Here is a 27,372-nt window from a genome sequence, read left to right as displayed (position 1 = left end):
ATGCAAAGTAATGGGCTTCATGATGGCATTTACATAAATACTTTGTTCTTGCTGACCCTCCCCTATGCTCCTTCATCCCCCTGCCTCCACATCCTTTCTAGAATTTATCATTTGTTTTCTTTTCATTTTTTGGTTTTACAAGGTAGGGTCTCACTCCGGTCCAGGCTGACCTGGAATTAACTATGTAGTCTCAGGGTGGCCTCGAACTCACAGTGATCCTTCTACCTCTACCTCCTGAGTACTGGGATTAAAGGCATGTGCCACCACACCCAACTTCTTTTCTTTTTTAAAATATTTTATTTTTATTTATTTATTTGACAGAGAAAGAGGGAAGGAGGGAGAGAGAGAGAGAGAGAGAGAGAGAGAATGGGCGCGCCAGGGCCTCCAACCACTGCCAATGAACTCCAGATGCGTGTGCCTACCTGTACATCTGGCTAATGTGGGTCCTGAGGAATCGAACCTGGATCCTTTGGCTTTGCCAGTAAGTGCCTTGACTGCCAATCCATCTCTCCAGCCCCTCAAAGTAGTTTTAAGTTGCATTTTCCTGATGGATAACAATGTTGAGCACGTTAAAAAATAAAAAAATATATATATATATTGGCTGCTTCTGTTTCTTTGGGGTTGTTGTTTTGTTTTGTTTTGATTTTTTTTCAAGGTAGAGTCTTGCTATAGCCCAGGCTAACCTAGAATTCACTGTTTAGTCTCAGGTTGGTCTTGAATCCACAGCAATCCTCCTACCTCTGCCTCCTGAGTTCTGGGATTAAAGGTGTGCACCACCATGCCCAAGTGTTTCCTTTTTTTTTTTTTTTTTTTCTAGGTAGGGTCTCACTTTAGCTCAGACTGACCTGGAATTCACTGTGTAGTCTCAGGGTGGCCTTGAACTCACTGTGATCCTCCTACCTCTGCCTCCCGAGTGCTGAAATTAAAGGTGTGCACCACCACGCCCGGCCCAGATGTTTCTTGTTTTGCTAACTGTCAATTCAGTTCATTCATCCATGTCTTAATTAGAAGATCTGGGAGTTTTGTGTTTAGTTTTTGCGGTTCTTTTTTTTCCTGGGGGGGGGGGACATAGTTTTCAATATCTTTATTAAGAAACATCAAAACTTGATTATGATTCCATACACAGTTGTACAAAGTTCAAGTGAAAGGGGTCATAGGAGTGCCATCAATATACCTGTTTGAACACTATGGTGGCTTGCCAAAGGGATGGCCCACAGCTCCTGTTCTACCCTTCCCTGTTTCCATTAGGCCACCGTACAATACCTTGCTACTTGAAAGGGTATTAATACGTTATAAAGACTTCTTTCCATATTTATCTTTAATTTTGTCATCATCCATCTCTTAAAAAGCTGAGCTGTTGCTAGGCAACACAACATTTGAGTCCCGTTCACTGCTGACTACATTACCGTTTGCACAAACCTGTTTGGGGAGCTGGCAAAGACTGCATTTCACAGGTTACAATATCACACACGGGAGTGCCCGAGCACACTGTCACTTCTTTAAGTTTGGCAAGGAACATAAAAGGGAGGAATTATTTATCTTGGAAATAAAACACCATGGTCATTCTGTGGAACCCTCCGCTATAGGACAAGCTTGCTGGTCGTGCTGAGTTCCGTTCACAATGGCCAATGGCATAACAGCATAGACAGCTGCAAGAACACCAGCAAAGAACAGTGTACGGAGACGTTTCAGGGCTGTGCCATCAGGGGGAAATCACACTTTCAAAAGGATCAGGGCTAGGACATCCCCAGTACTGGGCGGAAAAACATCCACGGGGTGCTGTGCCTTGGCTAAGACTTGTGCTGGCCTATCTAAAAGTAGACTTTTGGAGAGACTGTCCAGCAATGTCAGAAGGAGCTGTCTTCAGAGCAAGGACTCCTTGTTCACCCACATGGGGCTGCGCGTCTCCTTGGGCTCGCTTTCACACTCAGCGACGGAGAAGAGGCTTCCCCATGGGCAGTGGTCCCGCTTGTGGGGACGGTAGAACTTGACTTGCCACAACGTTTCGCAGGTTCCGATGTCTGTGAACCGCCTGGTGATCCGGATGGGTTGCCTTCTGCATCATATGTGCCTAGATAAACACCTCTGTCCCCATCAGGCTCTTTAGACTTCAGTTCCACTGGGACAAGCACACCACCGATAGAAATGCTCTCGACCTGCAGTGTGACGGGCTCGGAGCCCGTGGGCAGCTTGACGATGCGGTTCTGTCCGAAGCGCTGCGTCATTGGGGCTGGATGCGCAGCGCCGTGGAGAGGCGCGCGGGGCCCCGCAGGTCGCCCACGGCGCGGGGAGCGGAGCGAGGCGCGCGCGCTGCCCCGGGGACGGTGGAGGTGCAGCGGCTGGACCCGCTGGCCGCCTCGGTCGGAGCTGCTGCAGCGGTAGCGGGCCGGGCCGTGTCCCCACGAACACGCAGCCTGCAGGCGCCGCCCCATGCCCCGCTCCACGCGTGCCGAGGTCCCTGCGCACGCGAGCGCTCAAAGCGACTCGGCGGTTCCTTTTAAACATTTTATCTGGGCTGGAGAGATGGCTTAGCGGTTAAGGCACATACATGCCTACGAAATCTAAGGACCCAGGTTTGATTCTCCAAGACCCACTCTCTCTCCCCCTTTCTCTCTGTCTCTAATAAATAAATAAAAATAAATCTTTAAATATTTTATGTATGTAAGTATTAGAGAGAGGGGAAGAGGCAGATAGAGAGAGAGAGAGAGAGAGAGAGAGAGAGAATGGGCATGCCAGGTCCTCCAACCACTGCAAACAACCACCAGACGCATGCGCCACCTTGAGCTTGGTGCACGGATACTGGGGAGTTGAACCTGGGTCCTTAAGCTTCGCAGGCAAAATGCCTTAACCCCTAAACCATCTTTCCATCCCTGAACTTCTTTATATATTCTCGATTATACCACCCTGTCTAAGGAGTTGCTGGTAAATGTGTTCTCCCATTTTTGTACACCATTGTGGTGGTTTGATTCAGGTGTCCCCCATAAACTTAGAGGTTCTGAATGCCAAGTTCCAAGCTGATGGAGATTTGGGAACTACCACCTCCTGGAGGGAGTGTATTGTTGAGGGCGGGCTTATGGGTGTTATAGCCAGTTTCCCCATGCCAGTGTTGGGCACACTCTCTTGTTGCTATTGTCCACCTTATGTGGGCCAGGGGGTGATGTCCACCCTCTGCTCATGCCATCCTTTTCCCCTGCCATCGTGGAGATTCCCCTCGAGCCTGTGAGCCAAAATAAACCTTTTGTCCCCCCACAAGCTGCTCTTGGTTGGGTGATTTCTACCAGCAATGCGAACCTGACTGCAACAACCATCTCTTCACTTTGTTATGTTGCCTTGGCTGCGTGGGAACTTACAAACTTTATACTTATCAGTCTCTGGCATTATCTTCTGTGCTATTGGATCCTTTTCAGAAAGTTCCTGTCTATGTGCCTATATCCTATAGCGTTTTACCTATGTTTTCTTCTATCAGTTTCAGACGTTATCTTAAGGGGTTTTTGACCTATTTGAATAAAATTGATTTTTATTGCAAGGAGAGAACTATAGGTCTGATTTCAGTCTCCTGCCTGTGGATATCCAGTTTCCCCAGCATCACTTCCTGAAGAGGCTCTCTCTTTCCCAATGTATGCCAGAGTTGTGTGGGTTTATGTCTGGGTTCTGTATTCTATCCCAGTGGTTTATGTGCCGGTTTCTCTTTTCCCAGCACCAAGCTGTCATTGTCACTACTGTTCTACGGTATGATTTGAGGGCTGCCATCATGATACTCCCAGCACCATTCTCTCTGCATAGGACTGCATTGACTAGTCAGGGTCTTTTGTGCTTCTATATGAGATTTTGTTTTTGGTTTTGTTTTCATAGTGTGGTGAAGAATATTGTGTTGGTTTGATTCAGGTGTCTCCCAAACACTTCTGTGGTTTAAATGCTAGGTCCCCAGTTGGTGGCGATTTGGGAATTAAAGCCTCCTGGAGGTAGTGCGTTGTTGGGGGGGGGTGCTTATGGGTGTTATAGCCAGCTTCCCCTTGCCAGTGATTGGCACACTCTCTTGCCGCTGTTGTCCATCTGATGCTGGCCAGAAGGTGATGTCCACCCTCTGCTCATGCCATTGTTTTCCCCTGCCATCATGGAGCTTCCCCTTGAGTCTGTAAGCCAAATTAATGTCTTTCCTCCCATAAACTGCTTTTGGTTAGGTTCTTTTTATTGTTATTATTATTATTTACTTATTTACTTTTTTGTTTTCTTTTCTTTTCAAATTTTTTTATTAACAACTTCCATGATTATAAAAAATATCCCATGGAAATGCCTTCCTCCCCCCGCCCACTTTCCCCTTTGAAACTCCATTCTCTATCACATCCCCTCCCCCTCTCAATCAGTCTCTCTTTTATTTTGATGTCATCATCTTTTCCTCCTATCATGATGGTCTTGTGTAGGTAGTGTCAGGCACTGTGGGGTCATGGACATCCAGGCCATTTTGAGTCTGGGGGAGCATGTTGTAAGGAGTCTTACCCTTCCTTTGGCTCTTACATTCTTTCTGCCACCTCTTTCGCAATAGACCCTGAGTCTTGGAAGGTGTGATAGAGAGATTGCAGTGCTGAGCACTCCTGTCACTTCTTTCCAGCACCATGATGCCTTCTGAGTCATTCCAAGGTCACTGCCATCTGAAAAGAGAAGATTCTCTACCAAAAGTGAGAGTAGCATTAGTATAAGTGTATGAACATTAAGAGAAGTGCTTACTGGGCAGTTTGATAAGAATAATAAATACATTTAGCCAGACAGCAGCAGACATTACACCCCTAGGGCTCATGACTACCCCTGTTTTAAGTTTTCAGTATCAGGGATGTATTCCCTCCCATGGAGCGGGCCTCTAGTCCATTTAGAGGGCAGTTGGTTTCCACCATGACAGATGTACCACTATTGCACCCATTATTTTATTTACTTATTTATTTGTTTATTTTAGTTTTTTGAGGTAGGGTCTTACTCTAGCATAGCTGACCTAGAATTTACTATGTAATATCAGGTGGCCTCAAACTCTTGGCTATCCTCCTACCTCTGCCTCCCAAGTACTGGGATTAAAGGCATGTGCCACCACACCCCACTGGTTGGGTTCTTTGTGCAGCAACTTGAAACTGCATCAAATGCCATTGGCATTTTGACAGGGATTGCATTGAATCTGATGCTTTTGATAATATATCCATTTTGACAATATTAATTCTGCCAGTCCATGAGTGTGAAAAGGCTTTGCATTTCCAATCCAATTTTTTTCCTTATTTTTTCTTTCTTTCTTTCTTTCTTTTTTTTTTTTCCTGAGGTAAAGTCTCACTCTAGCCCCAACTGACCTGGAATTCACTATGTAGTCTCAGGGTGGTCTTGAACTCATGGTGATCCTCCTATCTCTGCCTCCTGAGTGCTGTGATTAAAGGTGTGTGCCACCATGTCTGGCATCTTTCATTTTCTTAAAGCTTTTTATTGATTGTAGAAGTCTTTGACCTCATTGGTTAACTATTATTAATGGGATATTCCTTTTCTTGTCAAGTTTATTGGTGGCATATAGAAAAATCACTGTGTGTGTGTGTGTGTGTGTGTGTGTGTGTGTGTGTGTTTCGGTAGGGTCTCACACTAGCCCAGGCTGCCCTGGAATTCGCTATGTAATGCCTGGCTAAAACCACTAATTTTTATGTTGTTGATTTAATATTCTGCCTAGATCTAAAAGTTGTCTGATGGAGTTCTTAAAATCGTTCAACTATGGGAGCATCTGCAAAAACCAGATGGTTTTCTTTCCTTGTATTCCTCTTATTTCTCTTGTTACTGTTCTAGCTAAGACTTAGAGTACTGTATTGAATAAGAATGAAGAGAGCCTGGCGTGCTGGCACACACCTTTAATCCCAGCACTCGGGAGGCAGAAGTATGAGGATCCTGTGAGTTCGAGGCCACCCTGAGACTACATAGTGAATTCCAGGTCAGCTTGGGCAAAGCAAGACCCTACCTTAGGAAATAAAAAAAGATAGAAAGGAAGGAAAGATGGAAGGAAGGAAGGAAGAAAAACATTTGGCCACCCTTGCTTTGTCCTTGATTTTAGAGGAAACTATTTGTTATTCCTCATTTAGTATCATGTTGACTATATGTTTTTATTATCGATAGCCTCTATTATGTTGAAATATGTTCCTTCTAGTTCTAGTTTGTTCAGAGCTTTTATCAGGAAGAGATATTGAACTTTGTCAAAGGCCTTTCCTGTGTCTATTGAGATGATCATGTGATTTCTGTCTTTAAATCTATCTATGTGTTGTATTACATTTTTTGATTTGCATACGTTAAACCAACTTTGAAACATTGGGAGGAAACCAGTTTGATCACAGTGTATGATCTCCTTAATGTGTTCTTCAGTTTGGTGTGCAAGTATTTTATTGAACTTTTTTGCATCACTATTCAGGGAAATTGGTCTACAGTTTATTTAATTTAGTTGTGTTCTAATCTAGTTGTGATATAAGGATAGTACTGACTTATTTCCTTTACTTTTAGCTCTTTTTTTTTAAATTTATTTATTTATTTATTTGAGAGCGACAGACACAGAAAGACAGATAGAGGGAGAGAGAGAATGGGCGCGCCAGGGCTTCCAGCCTCTGCAAACGAACTCCAGACGCGTGCGCCCCCTTGTGCATCTGGCTAACGTGGGACCTGGGGAACCGAGCCTCGAACCGGGGTCCTTAGGCTTCACAGGCAAGCACTTAACCGCTAAGCCATCTCTCCAGCCCTACTTTTAGCTCTTTTTTAGTATTTTTATTTATTTATTTGCAAAGAGAGAGCATGTGAGAGAAAGAATGGATGCACCAGGGTTTCTTACCACTGAAAATGAATTCCAGGTGCATGCATACTTTGTGCACCTGATTTTATATGGGTTCTGGGGAATAGAACCCAGGCTGTCTGGCTTTGCAAACGAATGTCTTTGACCACTGAACCATCTCCCTAGCACTGCTTTGAGCTTTTTTTTTTTTTTTTTTTTTTGGTAGGACTTAACAAAACAATAAGATGCCTGACTATTCAGATTTGGACCCTACACAAAGAAGATAAAAATAGGTAAATAACTCCTTAACTTTTTAGAAATTATTTATTTATTTATTTGAAAGCTGAGATAGATAGAAAAGAGACAGACAGAGGGAATGAGAATGAGCACACAAGGGCCTCCAACCACTGCAAACGAACTCCAGATGCATATGCCACCTTGTGCATCTGGCTTACTTGGGTACTAGGGAATTGAACCTGGGTCCTTAGGCTTTGGCAGGCAAGTACCTTAACCGCTAAGCAATCTCTCCAGCCCATAACACCTTAACTTTTATAAAAAGAACTTCCACTCCATCTTGGCCACATGACCCCCTCAGGGCATTTACCCACTGCCTCTATGCAGTGTGCTTCAATAAATTATCTCGACAGGCATGGTGGCGCAAACCATTAATCCCAGTAGTTGGGAGGCAGAGGTAGGAGGATCGCCATGAGTTTGAAGCCACCCTGAGACTACAGAGTGAATTCCAGATCAACCTGGGCTACAGCAAGACCCTACCTTGTAAAAATAAAATAAAATATATAATCAATCTCATGTCTTTTCATGTCCTTAGTAATTTCTTTTTTATGTTTATTCTTATTATTAACAAGATGTTTTGTATGGATACATCATGGGTTGCTAAGTAAATTCTTTGGAGCTATCCAAATCACCAGCCCACTAGATACTGTTTCACACAGCAGGGCCTTTGGGACATGATCATGCACCAGAACCCTCACTCTGTTTGTTTGTTTGTTTGTTTGTTTGTTTGTTTGTTTGTTTGTTTGTTTTTCGAGGTAGGGTCTCACTCTAGCTCAGACTGACCTGGGATTCACTATGGAGTCTCAGGGTGGCCTCGAACTCACGGCGATCCTCCCACCTCTGCCTCCCGAGTGCTGGGATTAAAGGTGTGCGCCACCACGCCCGGCTTAAGAACCCTCACTCTGTAGTCCCAGGCTTGCCTTGAACTCACAGCAACCCTCTACTTCTGCCTCCTAAGTGCTGGAATTAAAGGCGTGCCCCACCACACACAGCCTGTAGTTGTCTCTTTTCCTCTCCCCCATAGCCCCTTTTATTTGGAGCCAGTACCTCTCCCCACATCATACCGCAGTAACAAGTAAGAGCAAACTTGAGACATCAGGGGACCAGGTGACAGATTACTAATTTATTATGCCTTCCTTTCCTTCCTTTCCTTTCCTCCCTCCTTCCCCGGTTCTAGATGCCTGGTACACTGGGTTAAGTTGATTCTTGACTTCTGAATGTCTCCCACATCCCTACCTGACTCCCAGCCTCACCCCATTTAGCTCTCAACGGTGGTCAGGCTCAGCATTGCCCTCTGGTGCGGCACCTTCCTTCTCATGACTGTGGAACGTCCCCAACCCATACCTTGTAGGAAGTAGCAATGCAGACAATGATCTGCAATAGTGTCACCAAAGACCAATGCATTTGGGGGCTGGAGAGATGGCGTAGCAGCTAAGACGCTTGCCTACAAAGCTTAAGGACCCAGGTTTGATTTCCCAGTACCCACGTAACCCAGATGCCCAAGGTGGTGCATGCCGTCTGGAGTTTGTTTGCCAGAGGCCCTGGCGCACCCATTCTCTCGATGTCTCCCTCCCTCTCTCTAATAAATAAGTAAAAATAATAAAAGGAAGAATTATAGACTCACAGAAAGATATAGAAAGATAGGAGTGAGGGCTGTGCCAGCCTCTGGGTTCAGACTGGGAACAGAGCAAGAGGAGGGCCACAGGATAGGGTGCTGGATATCCGGCCCTGCCTGACCAGCTCCGTAGGATACCCCAGGGGAGGGAAAAGGACCCCTGCTGCTTGCTGGGTTTATTTTCCTTGTTTGGTCATGCTTTCTGCATGTGTGTAAAGTATGTGTGGCATGTAATGTGATGTGGGTGTGCAGATGTGAGCACCCCACGTTTATGCATGCGGGTGCCAGAGGAGAACACTGGACGTCCCGCTCTTGTGGTCATCTGCCTGTCTCCCTGACACGCAGTCTCCGGAGCTGCTGTTTTCAGCGAGTCCTGGAGAATCTCCCCATCTCTGCTTCCCAAAGGCCAGGCTTAGAGACAAGTGTGGCCGCACCCAACTTCTTACCTGGGTATGCTGGGGGATTGAACTGTGCGGCGTCAGAACCTCACACTTGGCAGCACTTACTGAGCCATCTCCCCAACCCCCTGTTTTGGTTTATTTCTACCCTCTGCCATCCCCTTGTGAATCACTTCCATATCACCCCAGCCAGAAAAGGCTTGATCCCCCTCTACCCCCAGCCACAGCTGTTCCAACTGGACTGCAGTTTCTTGGGGTCAAGTCCTCCATCTCTGTATAGTTCATAATACTTATTCAAAGTAGAAAACCAAGAAGTATGTTAACAAATGCATCCTGCCTCTGGGAGTCAGTTCATTTTTAACCAAATTCTTTGACCTTCGTACATAGTCAAAGTGAGGACAAAGCTATCTTATTTGGTTCATTTTAACTCCCCTCCTTAATGGGAGTGGCAAAACAGTAAGTGAATTTGGCCTTTTGAAACCGCTGACAAAGCTTTTAAGGAGCTCATGAGCTTGTAAATAACAGCCGCAGAAGGTTTTAATTACCATGATGTGAAGAAAAAAAAAAAAAAATTCCCGTTGACCTCTAGATGCCCTACTTTAAAAGTACCGTAATGACACTGGCCGGTGGCGGTGTGCTGGGCGCTCTTACGTGAAAGAAGAGAACAGCTCTCCAGATACAAACCATTGTAATGATAGTTCTCGCCAAAGAGCCTATTATGTCTAGACTCCCTCTGGTGACCAATTTAGCACTCTGTATGTAATACATTTCGAATTAATTGGTTTTCCCAGCCTCTTAGTGACCTGGGAGTTATAGAGTGGCTTTTTTTTTTTTTTCTTGCCAAGCCACTGGATATATTCTGTCATTGGGAGAGACAGTGAACAGTTGGTGCGGGCATCTCTTTTAATCCCTGGCCTGCTCACCTGTACTTGGGTGCTTGGCTGTCTTTCAAGGGTTTTTCATTTGAAAACAGGACTTTGGGAATGTTTCAACCACCATTCTCTGATCTCCGAAGTAGATTTAAATGGAAACACGTGTCAAACTCATTCAGAATGGCCCCCAGAAAGTAAATCCGGGACAGGTTAGCACCAGATGAACTCAGGTTTCACCTCGGAGTAAAAGCAAATCTTTACACAGCTTGGTGCCCATTGCAATAGGTACGTTTTGGAGGCAGTGAGTGTCCCGTCAGCAGACAGGACCTGTATATTGGTTTGTGAACCTCTGAATGTACCCCAGCTAACAGTAATAGAAACAGACTTCTAATGATGGTGTTGCCAGAGCTTTCAGGACAGAAGCCAGAGTTCCAAGAGCCCCGACAGGTTAAGCACACTTAACCACCAGTTCCTAACACAGCAATTAAAGAAAGTTGAAATAATAAATGCTGAGAAAGGAGATTTATTCAATGTGACTACATTGTTAGATAAATAAGGGAGATGTAGCAATGGCTTAGTGGTTAAGGCACTTGCCTGCAAAGCCAAAGGACCCAGGTTCAGTTCCCCAGTATCCATATAAGCCAGATGCACAAGATGGCACATGCAGCTGGAGTTCATTTGCAGTGGCTGGAGGCCCTGGTGCGCCCATTCGCTCTCCGTGTCTCTCTCTCTCTCTGTATCTGCCTCTTTCTCTCCCTCAAATGAATAAATAGGAAAAAATAAAATGCTTTAAAATTTAAAAGAGAGAGACAGAAATAAGAGGGTGGTCACAATGGTGGCATGTAATAAGAAGAAAAGAAAGAGAGGTGGCCCAGTGACCCCAAGTTCATATCAGGATACTGACATAATCTTTAAATTCAAATAGAGGAAGAATTATGTCTGGGTGGAAATGAGGCTCTAGGGCTTCAGAAGAGTCCTTGAACCCTAAACCCTAGGTTCATGTCTAATTTTAATAAGAGAATTAAAAAAATAAGACTGAGAAGGATAATTACTAAATTATATTTATTTAGGGAAGTATAGAACCAAGGAAAGATACCTATGTTATGAATTAACCTAACCACAAGACTCAGTTTCTCTAATAGTCAAAACCTTAACAACCAGAGGAACCTAATTTACATTATTGAGAGCCTTAATCCTTAAACTATGAACAATCTGACGTTGTGAACTGTTGGGCGTGGTTTCTCTACTAGTTAAAACCTTAGTATCAAGTAGACATATTTTCGATTTTATTCAATTAAATGTTCTAATGAAGGGGTCCTTCCCTGAGTGACATGCATTACCACTATAATCTCTTGGTGATGTTTATTTCCCTTTTCTTTCTTTTTCTATCTCCCTTCCTGTTCTTTCTGCCACCGCTTTATTCTTTTTCATTTTCTCTGGGCTTGTCAGTCTTGAAAGATAATCATCCCATCTGAAATGAAATGGAGGAAGCCAAATAAAAGAGTTTAGAGACAAGTTATACCCCATCCTGCCTTGTATCTTGTAGTTGGAGGAGGGCATCCCTCCCCCCATTTGGGAGAAGAAATTAGGGCTTTGTGTCTCCTTCCTACAGGAGCCCTAACCCAAATTTCCCAGTTCTCTCCTCAATCAAAAGGGGACACATAACATGGTCTGTGTACCTTTTGGAGCTAAAAAAAGTGCAAGATAGGATATTGGTGCTCATCCTATAAGGGCAGCTCCCAAGCTCGAGTTCCTCCAGGCCTTTTCCCCAGCCCCTGTGTGGACCTCACATCATGGCATCTGAGGGGTGTCCATTGCATTCTAAGCCCAATTGTGAAGATTTCCACCCTTACTCCCATCTTGATAGCTTAAATGTCCTTCTGGTGGGGAGATCCTGGGACCCCTTTCCCTTCTCACCTCTGTGGGAACCTGGCATATGGGTGCCCCCCTGGTCTATGAATGTTTAGGATTAAAGGGTCGTTGTTATTGTTTTTAAGGTAACCTCTGGTTTTAATTACCTTAAACATGGGGATTAGAGGTGTGACCAATCACATCCAGCAGAATCCTACCTTTTTATTTTATTTTCTTCCTTTTTATTCATTTATTTGCAACAAAGAGAGAGAGAGAGAAGAGAAAGACAGAGAGATAATGGGTGCACCAGAGCCTGTAGACACTGAAAACCGACTCCAGATGCATGTGTCCCTTGTACATCTGGCTTACATGGGTCCTAGGGAATTGAACCTGGATCCTTTGGCTTTACAGGCAAATGCCTTAACCACTAAACCATCTCTCCAACCCAAGAATCCTACCTTTTGTTAATATCTGTGAGAGAGATGGATGCTGTTGAGAGAAACCATTTACTCAATGGTTTTTCTATCATACTAGCTGTTTCTACCCTGATATACACTTTAGGCAAGCTTGATGCTGTGTAAGGAGTTTGTAATCTGATCAAATACCTTGACTTTTTTTTTTTTTTTTTTTTGGTTTTCTGAAGTAGAATCTCACTCCAGCCCAGGCTAACCTGGATCTCACTCTGTAGTCTCAGGGTGGCCACAAACTCACGGCGATCCTCCTACCTCTGCCTCCCAAGTGCTGGGATTAAAGGCGTGCGCCACCACGCCCGGCACCTTGACATTTTTCATGGAGGAAAAAGATCACACCCATTATAATCTTCGTAGTTATTTTGTTAATCTTTGGCCCTTATATGCTCAACCACTGTTTTAACATCATCTCTGCTCTCTTACAGACAGCTCATACTAGATAGGTATACAGCAATCCAACTCCACCTATATGGCCCTACTTGAATACCCACTGAGAGTGGAACACTTGCCGCTTGTGATGGGGTTACCTACTCCCCTACCTCACAATGCTAGACATTTCAGTTTCTGAGAAAAGCTCCAACACTTATGTTACTACTATTTAACGTTTTTGTACCAGGCCAAAATGATACGAGCACTGTGGCCTCTGGATGACAAGTTTCTGCCTTGGTTTCTCTCTTGGGCCTTTAGAATAGATGTCCTCTCTGAGAGAAACTGTCATATTTTAGTGCCCCATTTAGCAGGAAGTAGTTCAAAATCTGACAGCATTATCCTCTTTTCTCTACCAGCAGTTAGGGTGTCTTCTCATGAGAGGGGGGAAATGTGGGCGTTCCAGAATAGGCAGATCTGGTTAGGCAGGATGGCCTTCAGGACAGAAATCTTATGTCACACTTGCCCGCGCCTATCCCGGCTGGCATATCTCAGCTCACCTCACCTGCTTCAGTTGTGGGATTCAGCATGTGCCTGTCTCACCCGATCAGATCTCTCTTAAATGTGCATCCTGCCCAGATGTGGGTGGATTCCTCCTCCACACCCAGACCAATTGCCTGGGATACCTGGTGTCCATTTGTCCAGGTGCTCTGGGAGTGAATTCTAAAGTCCATATTCTCTGAGCCACGGAGAGATCCACACTCTCTGGAACTGTTACAGCAACACTCGTGGGTCTCTGCTGGTAAGATTTCTCTCTCCCACCCTGGCTGTGGGGATGGGAAGGGACCCTTTGTATTTTTTATTACTGTTTGCACTTTTTATTAAAGTATTTTATTTTTATTTATTTATTTATTTATTCATTGGAGAGAGAAAGAGACACAGAATGGGCACACCAGGGCCTCCAGCCACTGCAAATGAACTCCAGACACATGCTCCCCCTTCTGCATCTGGCTTACATGAATTCTGGGGAATTGAACCTGGGTCCTTAACTGCTAAGTCATCTCTACAGCCTATTTTTTTTTTCACTTTTATTTTATTTATTTATTTATTTAAGAGAGAGAAAAGTCAGATAGAGACAGAGAATGTATAGACCACTTAGGGCCTCTAACCACTGCAAACAAACTCCAAACAAATGTGCCACCTTATGCATATTGCTTATGTTGGTACTAATGAATTGAACCTGGGTCCTTAGGCTTCACAGAGAAGTGCCTTAGCTGCTAAGCCATCTGTCTAGCCCCTTCATTTTTAATCTTTTTGGAAAGTCACATTTTTTTTTTAAATCCCCCTTTTTTTTTTTTTTTTTGGTTTTTCAAGGTAGGGTCTCTCTCTAGCCCAGACTGTCCTGGAATTCACTATGTAGTTTAGGGTGGTCTCAAACTCACAGCAGTCCTCCTACCTCTGCCTCGAGCGCTGGCATTAAAGGCATGTGACACCACACCCAGCTTTATGCGTTGTTGCTTTTTTAATCTATGATCCATGTTTGTTCACGGGGCTCCTGGCCTCCATGTGGCCCATCTCCCTTCTCCCCACTTCACCTTCCCTTCCTTAGCCCTCAGTTTTTTCCCTTCCCCATATCTTTGTGATACCTGAATAAAATGTGGCATTTCAAAAATCCTTTTTTTGAGTTTGGATTTGCGAGTTCTTTGGTTAGTTTGCAGATACGAACTCGGGCCTTGGGGTTCCAGGAAGTACCCCAGAATCCATTCTATGGGACAAGAGGTATGCCTAATTAAGCAGTCCTCATAGGTGTGGTCTCACTGGCTCAGCTTCATCCTGCAAGGTGGTCCACACGGTAAGGACCCAATGATACGCCGTGAGCAGCTCAACACTCAGCGTGGACACACGGCTCATGTCTTCTCTGCTCTGATGCTGAGGAGGAAAATAGGATTCGGTGGCCTTGGATTTTGCAACCCTTTTCCTGCTATGTAGAGAGACTATAATGAGGAAAGGTGGGATTGCACACACAATCTGCCGGGCCAGAAGGATATGACTAAACCTTGAATTGATTTATTGCCTATGCTCTGTTCCCTATAAAAATGCTAATGAGAAAAAGATCAGGCGAGACAGATCCTTGGAATGTGAATTCACTGTCTCCAGTACCCATGCAAAGCTAGATGCACAAAAGGGCATGTGCATCTGGAGTTTATTTGCAATGGCAAGAGGTCCTGATGCACCTATACCTACTCTTTCTGTCTGTCTGTCTGTCTCTCTCTGTCTCTTTCTCAAATAAATAAAAATACTTTATAAAAATGAAGGTGGTGTTCTGGCTGGGCAGTGCATACAGAGGGAGTGCCAGTCCAGACCCAGCTGTGCTGAGGAAGCTCCCTTGAAAAGGGAAGAAGCGCCAAATCTTCACATTTTTCAGAGGCAACGCTTTCTGCTTTAACAACCACAAGGAGATTCTGGGGTGTAAAGGAGATAAAGCAGAAGGTTATATGGCATTTTCTGGCCAGGGATGAGATGTGGGCTCTCTGCATGGGAATTTGAGGAGCTTCAGGGGTCAGGCTTCCAACTTTGTTTGTTTGGTTGGTTGGTTGTTTTGAGGCAGGGTCTTACTCTAGCCCAGGCTAGACCTGGAACTCAATCTGTAGTCCAGATCCTTCTACTGGAGTCTTCTGAGTGCTGGCATTACGGAACACTACCAATTCTAGACACTGGGGATACAGCACTGAGGACACAGGGAAGCCATTTCCCCTCCTGGGGCCCACAGTGTAGCTGGAGAGAGGCGAGTGAGTCAAATGGAGAGCGATCCGGTCATGGGAAGTGCTGTGGGCAGGAGGAGGCACAGCAGTGTTCGGGAGGCGTGCCTGGGTTTGCCACATATGCTCTGTGTTCTGGGATGGCATTGCTGAGCAAGGCCAGATGGAGCAGAGGCCCAGAGAAAGTGAAGGAGACAACCCTTCGAGGTGGGTACCTGATAGGAATGTTCCAGGCCAAGTGATCTATCTGTGCATGCAAAGGTCCAGGGAAGAGACTGTGCTTGGTGTACGTGGGACTGCACAGAGCAAGGAGGAGATGAAGATGAGGAAAAGCAGATGAAGCAGGGTCTTTAAGGCTCTGGGGAGGACTGGATCTGTAGACTGAGTGAGACGGAGCCAGGGGGCTACATTCAGGATTCTTTTTTTTTTTTTTTTTTTTTTTTTTGCTATTTTATTTATTTATTTGAGAGAGAGAGACAGAGAGAAAATGAATGGGTGTGCCAGGGCCTCCCATCACTGCAAATGAACTCCAGACACATGCATCACCTTGTTCATCTAGCTCACATGGGTCCTGGGGAATGGAACCAAGGTCCTTTTGCTTTGCAGGCAAACCCTTTAACTGCTAAGCCATATCTCCAGCCCAGGATTCTTTAAAAAAAAATTTTTTTAATTTTATTTGCAATTAGAGAGAGAGAGAGGGGAAGAGGGAGAGGGAGAGCATGGGTGTGCCCAGGCCTCTAGCTGCTGCAAATAAACTCTAGATGCATGTGCCACTTTGTGCATCTGGCTTTATGTGGGTACTGGGGAATCAAACCCGGGTTGTTAGGCTTTGTAGGCAAATGCCTTAATTGCAGAGCCATCTCTCTAGCCCCAGGAATTTTGTTTGTTTGTTTGTTTTCGAGGGAGGGTTTCACACTAGCCCAGGCTGACCTGGAACTCACTATGTACTCTCAGGATGGCCTCAAACTCATGGTGATCCTCCTACCTCTGCCTCCTGAGTGCTGGGATTAAAGGCGTGCGCCACCACGCCCAGCCTTTCCCTCTATTCTATTTTTTTGTTTTTTTAGGTGCAGTCTCACTATGGTATGGTATCCAGGCTGGCTTCAAACTGCTGCACTCCAGCGATCCTCTTGCCTCAGCCTCCTCAGACTGATGAGATTATAGGAGAATAGCGCCGTGATGATACATCTTGCCCATTATAGCAGAAAGACCTACGGAGGCTGGAAAACTCACTGGCTTTGACGATGAACAGTCTCCAAATCAGGGGCTCACTCTGCAGTATGAGCCCTTGGGGACAGCCCCAGAACTGACCATCCTTGTGGAAGAAGAGTTCCTACAGTGTTTTGAGTTTGGATAGCTCATTTAGAATACATACCCTATCCAGTCTATAGGAGGAGGGCTGGTGTGAAGGCTAATCTTAGTTGTCAATTTGATGGGATTTAGAATCACCATGGAAACAAGTATCTTGAGTCTATAGGGAATTTTCTGGATTAAATGAATTGAAGTGGAAGACCTTCCCCAAATGTGGGTAATGCCATCCTACGGGCTGGGATCTTGCATAACATAGAAAGGAAGAAGTGAGGGCTGGAGAGATGGCTTAGCAATTTAGGCATTTGCCTGCCAAGCCAAAGACCCAGGTTCTATTCTCCAGTACCCACATAAGTGAGGTAGAAAGGTGGTTCAAGCATCTGGAGTTCGTTTACAGTGGCTGGAGGCCCTAGTATGCCCATTCTCTCTCTCCACCTGCCCTCCTCTCTCAAATAAATAAATTATATATACATATACGGAAAGAAAGAAGTGAAGCTGGGTGTGATGGCGCACACCTTTAATCCCAGCACTCAGGAGGCAGAGGTAGGAGGATCACCATGAGTTCGAGGCCACCCTGAGAATACATAGTGAATTCCAGGTCAGCCTGGGCCAGAGTGAGACCCTACCTTGAAAAAAAGGGGGGGCTGGAGAGGTGGCTTAGTGGTTAATTGCTTGCCTGTGAAGCCTAAGGATCCCGGTTCGAGGCTCAATTCCCCAGGACCCACGTTAGCCAGATGCACAAGGGGGCGCACGTGACTGGAGTTCGTTTGCAGTGGCTGGAGGCCCTGGCGTGCCCATTCTCTCTCTCTATCTGCCTCTTTGTCTCTCTGTCTGTCGCTCTCAAGTAAATAAAAGTATCAAAAAAATTGTTTTTAAGAAAAAGGAAGAAGTGAGCTGAGCACCAGCAGGCAGCATTTGTTTCTCTCTTCACCTTGGCTGTAGACTAAATATGGCCAGCTGCCTCATGCTCCTGCCTCCATACCTTCCCCGCCATGTTGGACTACATCCCTTGAACTGTGAACTGAAATAAGCCCTTCCTTCTTTAAGTTGCTTTTGTCAGGTACTTGTTACTCCAGTGATGGATATAACGAATACTTTTGTATTAGTTACTGCTCATATTAAATGATTTAATTAATATTTGGTCCTGAGGAGGGAGTCATTGCTGTGATAAACCTAACCCTGTGGTTCATAGGCCTTTGAAACTGGTTTGCAGGAGGAATGTGGAACCTTGAGCAAGAACTCCCCTAGAATCCTGTAAACAGAGCTCAAGGGGCCATTGTGGTGGTGTTTGGAAGACCAGAATGCCAAGAAAAATGCAGACATTGGAGGCTGAGCTCATGCGGGTTCAGATGGGCTAGAGACCATTCTTGTTATATGCTGGCAATGAATATGATTTCATTCTGCTCTTGTGCTGAGAACTTGAGCGAGATTGAATTTAAAAAAAAAATAGAGGGCTGGAGAGATGGCTTAGCAGTTAAGGCGCTTACCTGCAAAGCCAAAGGACTCAGGTTCAATTGCCCAGGACCCACATAAACCAGACACACAAGGTGGCGCATGCATTCGGAGTTCCTATGCGACAGCTGGAAGCTCTGGTGTATCCATACTTATGTGTGTGTGTGTGTGTATGTGTATATATACATATATATATGTATATACACATATATACATATATATACATAATTTTATTTATTTATCTGCAAGGGGAGAGAGAGAGGGAGAGAATGGCCATGCCAGGACATCTAGCCACTGCAAACAAACTCCAGATACCTGCATCACTTTGTGGATCTGACTTTATGTAGGCATAGGGAATTGAACCTGGGTCCTTTGGCTTTGCAGGCAAGCACCTTAACTGCTAAGCCATCTCTCCAGCCCTTCAGATTCTTTTGAAAATAGAGTCTGATCTTATCACTTAGGCATTTAGAGCCCTTTCTTCTTAGGATGACCTTCATTGGATCGGATCTCATATATATTGGTATGTGGTATTTTCATTTTCATTCAAATCTAGGATTTTTTTTTTTACTTCCTTATTGATTTCTCAATGACCCATTCATCATTCAATAGTATGCTCTTTAGTCTCTATGAGTTTGTGTGTTTTCTGTAGTTTTTCTCACTGTTGATCTCTAGCTTTATTTTATTGTGGTCAGATAGAATACAGAAAGTTATTTCAACTTTACTTGTTGGGACTTGCTTTATGTCTTAATATATGATGTATTTTAGAGAACATCCATGTAGTGTTGAGAACATGTATTTATGGTGCTTGGGTGGAATGTTCCATAGATGTCTGTTAATTACATTCAATCTATGATGTCATTTAACTCCAATGTTTCTCTGCTTTTTTTTTTCTTGGTCTAAATAACCTGTCTATTGGCGAGAGTAGGATATTAAAGTCACCCACTATTACTGTTTTGGGGCCAATATGAGGCTTTTTATTTATGTTTGTAATATTTGTTTCATGGAATCTGGTATGCCTGTGTTTAGTATATTAATATTTAGAATTGTAATGTATTTTGACAATTGGTCCCTTAATCAGCGTAAAGTGGCATTCTTTGTCTCTTCTCACGAGTGTTGGTTTGAAATCTACTTTTTCAGATATTAGAGTAACACCTGATTGTTTGCTGGTTTCATTTGTTTACTGTACTTTTTTCCATCCTTTTACCCTAAGGTAATGCCTGTCTTTGATGGATAGGTCTCTGTGCCCTTCTCTGGCTCAGCTGCAGCCTTTCCCATGGCTCTGGCCTGTTCTGCCTCCTCCTGGGGCCTGAGCAGCCCACACTGGCTCATCCTGATCCATTTGTATATTACAAAGGGACAGGCGCTTGGTGATGCTGCCCCCCAGAAGTCACTACGCCTCCCAGCAGCCCAGGCTGTGACTCCTGAACTTACCTGGTATGTTCTAGGTGCAAACCACGCACTGTCAGAAGGGCGTGCAGGGGCCGCCACGCCAGATCACGGAGCACACAGGGTATTTCTAAGACGCTTCGGCTTGTGTAAAACCCAGCTCGCCTGAATTCCTAAGCAAAATGTAGGACTGGGAGTCAGGCCTGTGGTGTCCACTTCCTGCTCTGTCCTCGTTGTCCTTGGTCACTTCCTGAGGGAGTTTTCAGCAAGACCCAGGCCCGTATACAAAGCATTCAACTAGGTGTTTCTCGTCATCTCTCTTCCTGCACTTCCTCCTCCTTTTCTTTTAGACATGGTCTTATAGACACGCAGTCCTGGCTAGCTTCAAACTCATGGCCATCCTCCTGCCCAGGACTCCCCAGTGTTGGAATCCATAGGCTAGTGCCACCACACCCAGCATCAGAGTCTCTTCGGGCTCTTGCATTTCAAAGTATTTATTGTTCCTTGTTTTAATGTTTATTTATTTATTTATTTGCTAGAGAGGAAGAGAAAGAAAGAGAGAGAAAATAAGCACACCAGGGCCTCCAGCCACTACAAATGAACTCTAGATGCACATGCCACCTTGTGCATCTGGCTTACATGGGTCCTGGGAAATGGAACCTGGGTCCTTAGCTTCGCAGGCAAGCACCTTATCGGCTAAACCACCTCTCCAGCCTGAGAATTGCAATTCTGAGGCCAGCCTGGGTGAAAAGGAAAGGGAAGGAGGAAAGGGAAGGGAAGGAGAAGGGACTCAGCAGTTAAAGGCTCTTGCTTGCAAAGCCTCATGTCCTGGGTTTGATTCCCCAAGACCCACCTAAAGCGCACAGAGTGGCGCATGCACCTGGAGTTCATTTGTAGTGGCATGGGGTCTTGGAACAATCATATTCATTCTCTCTTTCTCAAATAAATACATAAAAGTTTTTTTGGGTTTTTGTTTTGTTTTGTTTTGTTTTTTGGACATAGGGTTTCAATGTAGCCCAGGCTGACCTGGAATTCACTATGTAGTCTCAGGGTGGCCTCGAACTCACGGTGATCCTCCTACCTCTGCCTCCCCAGTACTGGGATCAAAGGCGTGCGTGGGCCTGGTGTTTCTGAGAAGGTTCAGGTAGAAGGATGCCTTCTCCGTGAGTCCTTGTAGCCTTTCTTTCTTCCAGATTTGTGACTCCCTTTGAGTTCTATTGATTTACCCCCTGGATAGCTCCATAACTGGCACAGGTTTCGACCCCGAAGGTTACAAAGGAAGAAGTTAACTAGGCCTGAAAGGTTGACCTTACATACACATTCGCTGTAAGAGACGACCCGGATTTATGCTGAGAATATAAGCTCCGTAGAGTAATAACGACTTGCATAAATATGCTGGAGCCCACTCAGCTGAGTTGGGGAATCTGCCAGCTCGACTGGGATGACTTAAAAACTTCACTAACATCGCCACCTACTGGATACACAAGGCCAGTGCCCCTGGATCTAGGCTTCATTAATAACGCTGTGACTCCACCCGCTCTGATGTGTCCTTTCGAAGAACTCGTTGGGAAATCTGAACTCGTTAAAGCCTTTCTCTACACAGGACATTAAACAAATCAAGCATGATCTAGGCAATTTCTTAGACAATTACAAGAAATATATACAGAATTTCAGTGTCTCTCCCAAAATTATCAATGTTCTTATGGAACAGATCTTGCCTGATTCCGAGAGAACTAGAATGACTCAAGGGAGCTAGACAATATGCATAGCAATTACACATGACAGATTCCCAAATAGCCATAAGTCTTGAAGCAATCCTGGTGGCTTCCCAGAGATGGGATTGTAATACTGAGGTCAATATGTGAAAATGTCCACATTTCATTTTTTTGTTGCTGTTTTAATTTTGTATTTATTTTATTTACTTGAGGGAAAAGAGAGAGAAAAAAGATGGGTGTGCCAGGGCCTTCAGCAGCTGCAGATGAACTCCAAATACACGTGTCACTTTGTGCATCTGGCTTACGTGGGTCCTGGGAAATTGAACCTGGGTCCTTTGGCTTTGCAGGCAAGTACCTTAACCACCCCTCTAACCCCACATTTCATTTTTATTTGCCTGAGGGACTAAGGAGCATTAAAGTAACACCTTAAGTTGTGCCAAACTGGCAACTGTTCACCACTGGCCTAAACTAAAACCCTACTGCATTTTTTGAGTAGGCCATGCAAAACTCCACTCTAATTGATCCCTCCTCCTTTGGAGGCAAAATCCTTCTCCTGAACAGATTTCTTACTCAATCTGTTCCTAATATAAGAAGAAAATTACATGCTGGAGAAATGTCTTAGCGGTTAAGGCACTTGCTTGCGAAGCCTAAGGACCCAAGTTCAATTCCCCAGTGCCCATACATGTGTCTTGAGTTTGTTTGTAGTGGCTAGAGGCCCTGGTGCACCCATTATAAAAATAGAAGAAGAAAATTACAAAACTTGTCATTGGGACCCAAGACTGCTGTCGAAGACCTGCTAAGTGGAATAAATTCTGCTTTCTACAGCTAGGATCTAGATGGACAGTGGGGACAAAGGGAGGCAAAAGCCACGAGGGAGAGAAAACCAAAGACACGCAGAACTTCTTGTAACCTTGTGGGGTGACTTAAAAGCTCCCACTGGCTCCTCTCCCAGAGGAAATGAACTGGCAAATGCTATGTCTGGTGGCAGACAGGTCACTGGAAGAGAAATTGCCGCCAGAATATCAGGCCTCCTCCTAAGACTTCTTGTCACCACAAATGCTGTTCCTGGATTGAGGAATAATCCAGCACCAGTTGACCTTTGGGTCAACCATCACCATTAACAGGATGGGTAAATTCTCAAGTCAGAAATAGGACTACAAGAGCCGGGCGCAGTGGCTCACACCTTTGATCTCAGCAGCCTGAGCTAGAGAGAAAGCGGTAGATGCATGCACTTGGAGTTTTTTGTTTTTTTTTTTTTAATTTTTATTTATTTATTTGAGAGCGACAGACACAGAGAGAAAGAGACAGATAGAGGGAGAGAGAGAGAATGGGCGCGCCAGGGCTTCCAGCCTCTGCAAACGAACTCCAGACGCGTGCGCCCCCTTGTGCATCTGGCTAACGTGGGACCTGGGGAACCGAGCCTTGAACCGGGGTCCTTAGGCCTCACAGGCAAGCGCTTAACCGCTAAGCCATCTCTCCAGCCCGTACCTGGAGTTTGTTTGCAGTGGCTAGAGGCCCTGGAATGCCCATTCTCTCTCTGTCTACCGCTTTCTCTCTCCCTCTCAAATAAATGAATAAAAATAAAGCATTATTTATTCATTTATTTGCACCCGTTGTGTGTGTGTGTACACTAGGGTCCCTTGCTGCTGCAAACAAGTGCCTGTCCAGCATTATACAAGTGGCTGGACAATTGAACCTGGACCATCAGGCTTTGCAAGAAAGTACCTTTAACCACTGAGCCATTTCCCCAGCCCCTCTATTCATATCTTATATTCTGGACAAATGACCTTCGACTCTAGATAGGTTGTGTTCATAAATAAAACTCCTGTGACCAAAGATTTCATTCCACATTTATGCTATCTATGAAGTAACTTTTTTTTTTTTTTTTTTGAGACAGGCTCTTACTATGTCACTCTGGCTTGCCTGGAACATGCTGTATAGTCCAGGCTGGCTTCTAACTTCCAGGGATTCTCCTACCTGTACCTCCCAAGTGCTGGGATTACAGGTATGTGCCACCAAATCAAGTAATTTATTGTTTTTTTTGTGGGGGGCATTGGTTTTTCAAGGTAGGGTCTTTCTGTAGCTGGAATTCACTATGTAGTCTCAGGGTGGCCTCAAACTCTTGGCAATCCTCCTACCTCTGCCTCCCCAGTGCTGGGATTAAAGGCATGTGCCACCACGCCCAGCACCAGCAATTTACTCTTTATAAAACAGGGCTGGAGAGATGGCATAGCAGTTAAGTGCTTGCCTGTGAAGCCTAAGGACACCAGTTCAAGGCTCCATTCCCCAGGACCCACGTTAGCCAGATGCACAAGGGGGCGCACACGTCTGGAGTTTGTTCGCAGCAGCTGGAGGCCCTGGCATGCCCATTCTCCCTCTCTCTATCTGCCTCTTTCTCTCTCTGTCTGTCACTCTCAAATAAATAAATTAAAATAAACAAAAATTAACTTATTCTTGGGGCTGTATTCAGCAGTTAAGGCACTTGCCTGCAAAGCCAAATAACCCACGTTTGATTCCCCAGCACCCACGTAAAACCAGATGCACAGTGGTGCAGCATCTGGAGCTTGCAGAGGCTAGAGGCCCTGGTGCCCCCATTCACTTTATCTCTATCTCTTTCTGCTTGCAAATAAATAAAAATTTCTAAAATACTCTTTAACCCATACTTTTCTAGCAATGCTTGAGTGTCCTCTTCCTTTATTGGGAAAAGACCTATTGCCAAAAATAAGAGCCTGGAAACAAGGCGTGGTGACACACCCCTTTAATCCCAGCACTCAGGAGGCAGAAGTAGGAGGGTCACTGTGAGTTCAAGGCCACCCTGAGACTACATAGTGAATTCCAAGTCAGCCTGGGCTAGAGTGAGACCCTATCTCAAAAAACCGGGGGCGGGGGTGGGGGGGAGAAGCCTGGCCAGGCATAGTGGCTCATGCCTTCACTTTATTTTATTATTTATTTATTTACTTTCATTTTATTTATTTATTTATTTTTGTGGCTCATGCCTTTAATCCCAGCACTTGGGAGGCAGTAGGAGGAGGATTGCTGTGAGTTCAAGGTCATCCTGAGACTACAGAGTGAATGTCAGGTCAGCCTGGACTAGAGCAAGACCCTACCTTGAAAAACCAAAATAAAAAAAAATAATAATAATAATAGATAAGAGTATGATCAGAAGGTATCGGGGTGCTGGAAAGAAGTGACAGGAGTGCTCAGTACTGCAATATCTCCATCACACCTTCCAAGGCTCAGGGTCTATTGCGGAAGAGGTAGCGGAAAGAATGTAAGAGCCAAAGGAAGGGTAGGACTCCTTACAACGTGCTCCCTCCAGACACAAAATGGCCTGGATATCCATGACCTCACAGTACCTGACACTACCTACACAAGACCATCATAATAGGAGGAAAAGATCATGACATCAAAATAAAAGAGAGACTAATAAATAAGAGTCTGAATCATCTTTAACCTCCTACAAAATCCCACAGTCATGACCACAGTCACCTCTCCTGAAGGAACAATGGTTCAGTCTTTACTGTTCTATTCATTAGCTCCTAAGAATGGACCACTGACATGTTAGGCAGGGCAACCACAGACACCCCAGCTCCAATCAGATCCGAGGACTCTCATGCTTTTCCTAAAAATAGGCAAATTTCCTTCATCTTGCTGGGCATGGAGGCAGAGGTAGGAGGCTCACGCCTTTAACCCTAGCACTCAGGAGGCAGTGGTAGGAGGATCACCACGAGTTCGAGGCCACCCAGACACTACATAGTGAATTTCAGGTCACCCTGGACTAGAGTGAGACCCTGCCTCAAAGAACAAAAAAAAAAAAAAAAAAAATCCTCCCTCCTGAAGCCCCAGGTGGGATTTCAACCCCTATCAATAAATTCCTCCATTATAGGCTTTAACTCCCTGACTACCACCATAATACCCAACGCCAATCATTAAAACTGGCTTCCTGAGAGCTCTTCAAATCAATAATGGTCCTTCCTTTATTTCCCAGATCACCCAGGCTGTCATTAAACCTCTAAGAATTAGATATTACCTTCATACCTCTTGCAGACCTCAGTCCTCTGGAAAGGTGTGGAAAGTGCTAGTCAGATCCAAACATTACATTAAACAGCTATGCCAGGAGATTCATCTTATTTAGAATACAATATTACCAATAACTCTCCTAGAGTCTGTATTTTTTTATTTTTATTTAATTTTTTATTTGAGAGAGAGAGAAAGAGGGAGGGAGGGAGAGAGAGAATGATCACATCAGGGCCTCCAGCCTCTGCAAACAAACTCCGGGCATACATGGGTACTAAGGAATTGAACCTGCCATTTCTCCAGCCCAAGTCTATATTTTTCTTTTCTTTTCTTTTCTTTTTTTTCTTTCTTTTTTTTTTTTTTTTTAGGTAGGGTCTCACTCTAGCCCAGGCTGATCTGGAATTCATTATGGAGTCTCAGGGTGGCCTCAAACTCACAGCGATCCTACCTCAGCCTATCGCATACTGGTTTTGTTTTATTTTATTTTAATTTTTGTTGTTGTTGTTTGGGGTTTTTTAGAGAGAGAGCAAGAGTGAGAGACAGAGAGACAGAGAGAATTGGTGCACCAGGGCCTTAGCCACTGCACTCAAGCTCCAGACACTTGCCTCACCTTTGTGCATCTGGCTTACGTGGAACCTGGAGAGAGATCAAACATGGGCTCTTAGGCTTTGCAGGCAAGCGCCTTAACCACTAAGCCATCTCTCCAGCCCTTTTTTCAAATTTTTGTTTCTAAATTTTTATTAACAACTTCCATGATTATAAAAACTACCCTATGGTAATACCTTCCCTCCCCCCACTTTCCTCCTCCCTCTGCCTCCCGAGTGCTGGGATTAAAGGCGTGCGCCCCCACACTCAGCTTTGGGCTGTATGTTCTTAACTGCTGTCATAATTATAAATACATATTTTTTTAATTGACAACTTCCATGATTGTAAAAAATACCCCATAGTAATTCCCTCCCTCCCCCCCACTTTCCCCTTTGAAACTCCACTGTCCATCACATCCCCTTCTCCTCTAAACAGTCTCTCTTTTATTTTGATGTCATCATCTTTTCCTCCTGTTATGATGGTCTTGTGTAGGTAGTGTCAGGCACTGTGAGGTCATGGATATCCAGGCCATTTTGTATCTGGGGGAGCACATTGTAAGGAGTCCTACCCTTCCTTTGGCTCTTACATTCTTTCCACCAACTCTTCCGCAATGGACCCTGAGCCTTGGAAGGTGTGGTAGAGATATTACAGTGCTGAGCGCTCCTGTCACTTCTTTCCAGCATCATGATGTCTTCTGAATCATCCTGTGAGCTTTAGTTTTAAATAGAGGAAGAATGGGGCATGAAACCTGACTTGCATAATTAAGCATGGTGGGTATGGGCCCACCCCTCACTGATGCTGCAAAGTGGACCCAAGAAGTCCTTATTGATTGAGAGGATAAGATGGTTTTCAAGAGATGATTTTCTGCTCCAGGGTCCAGCATCCATGCAGCTGGAGACCCTGGCTAATTACTCCCATGGTGGATGGGGGTGTTTTGCCTTTCTTGGAATCCACAGTGACTGCAGATTTAGGACAATGATTTACCTCTATGCCTTCAGAAAAAGAAAAAAACAAGGTGGTGGTGGGGGGAGAGTCACAAAATGCAGGCTTTCATCCTGCTTTTAGTTACTTTTTAGGCCCAAGGGAGGAGTCAGTCGATGCTTTTTAGCAAGAGCAGCTTCTGAGTGCCTGCTTCAAATGGGGAGGCAGGGGGAAGGGAGGAATAGCCTGTCCTCTGCCTTCCTTTTGTATCTGTCCCCTAGAGGCATCTTGCTTTCTCAACGCTGTTCCAGAATTCCCAGAAGTAAACAAAGGTCTCCAGTCACTGTCCAACACCTGCAGTCACCTTGGATTCCAGGAAAAAGACTGATAACGATCTCTATGATAAGGACCCCAAACTACCACCCAAGCAAGGGATAGGCCTAGAACAGACCACCCTCTAAATGAGGGTAATGATCTTAGGATGTGAGGGCTCCACCCTGGAATAGGAATAATCATCTTATGGGAACCAGATTGCTCTCTCTAAGAGTGGTGTCGGGACTGGAGAGATGGCTTAGCAGTCAAGGTGCTTGCCTG

At 44.9% G+C, this 27,372-nt stretch overlaps 1 pseudogene; it reads right to left on the bottom strand.

Moving 5' to 3' along the window:
* Positions 1-1,863: 1,863 nt before the first annotated feature.
* On the bottom strand, positions 1,864-2,432 carry LOC101607658 (annotated as a pseudogene).
* Between the last annotated feature and the right edge of the window lie 24,940 nt (positions 2,433-27,372).

The sequence above is a fragment of the Jaculus jaculus genome, chromosome 10, assembly GCF_020740685.1.
Source record: "Jaculus jaculus isolate mJacJac1 chromosome 10, mJacJac1.mat.Y.cur, whole genome shotgun sequence".
NCBI classification, from domain to species: Eukaryota; Metazoa; Chordata; class Mammalia; order Rodentia; family Dipodidae; genus Jaculus; species Jaculus jaculus.
The sequence above is the reverse complement of the archived record's forward strand: the minus strand, read 5'-3'. Positions and strand labels throughout refer to the sequence as shown.